Raw genomic sequence first — 863 nt, 5'->3', positions numbered from 1 at the left:
GGATCCTGCCCTGGCGTGGGGAGAGCCTGCTGTGAGGCAGCACCGCTGTCGCCCGCAGCTCAGCCACTCACTGTGCCGCAGGGAAGAGAGAAGGGGAGCCCGACGGGAATGCTGCTGTCGCTGCTGGGGGGAGTGGGAGCTGTGTGCTCCCGCCCACACCCACCCCAGCCCCAGGCACGGCTGGGGGACCCTTGCCAGGACAGGATGGGACCCAACAGACCTAAATCTCAGAGCAAGTACTGATGGAGCCTCAGGGGCGGGTGAGAAGTGACCGAAACCACCTTTGGCCAGTGGCTGTGTTAAATACTGCTCTTTAATAAGTGGAGCTGGGGCCACCACAGCCAGAAAGGTGCCTCCATGCTTCTCTGGGCTCCCTGGTCCTGGGGCAGCAGATGTCATGGCAAGGGCAAGACATGACGGGCATGTCACTGTGTAGGGCAGGACACTACATAGGGCTGGACCCTGCGTGTGGCAGGATGCCGTGTCGGGTGGGACACTGCGTAGGGTACAAGATGGGGCAGGTCACTGCATGGGCAGGACCCTGCATAGGGCAGGACGCCACCCAGAGCAGTACATCATGTAGGGCAGTGCGTGGCGTAAGCCAGGACACCAACGTAGGGCAGAACGCTTGCGTAGGACAGGAGACTGTGCAGAGCAGGACACTCTGTAGGGCAGGACACTGTGTAGGGCGGCACGTGGCATAGGGCAGGACCCCCTGTACGGCAGAACCCCGCGTAGGGCAGGACGCGGCACGGGGCACACCCCGCTGCGACACTGTAGGGCAGGACCCACACGCCAGCGGCCCGGCAGCAGTGATGCAGCAGCGGGACTGGCGCCCTGCCGAGGATGGGCACCCTCCCGAG

The sequence above is a fragment of the Pygoscelis adeliae genome, unplaced genomic scaffold (genome assembly GCF_000699105.1).
Source record: "Pygoscelis adeliae isolate BGI_AS28 unplaced genomic scaffold, ASM69910v1 Scaffold85, whole genome shotgun sequence".
In the NCBI taxonomy this organism is placed as follows: Eukaryota; Metazoa; Chordata; class Aves; order Sphenisciformes; family Spheniscidae; genus Pygoscelis; species Pygoscelis adeliae.
Note: the sequence above shows the minus strand (reverse complement) of the source record.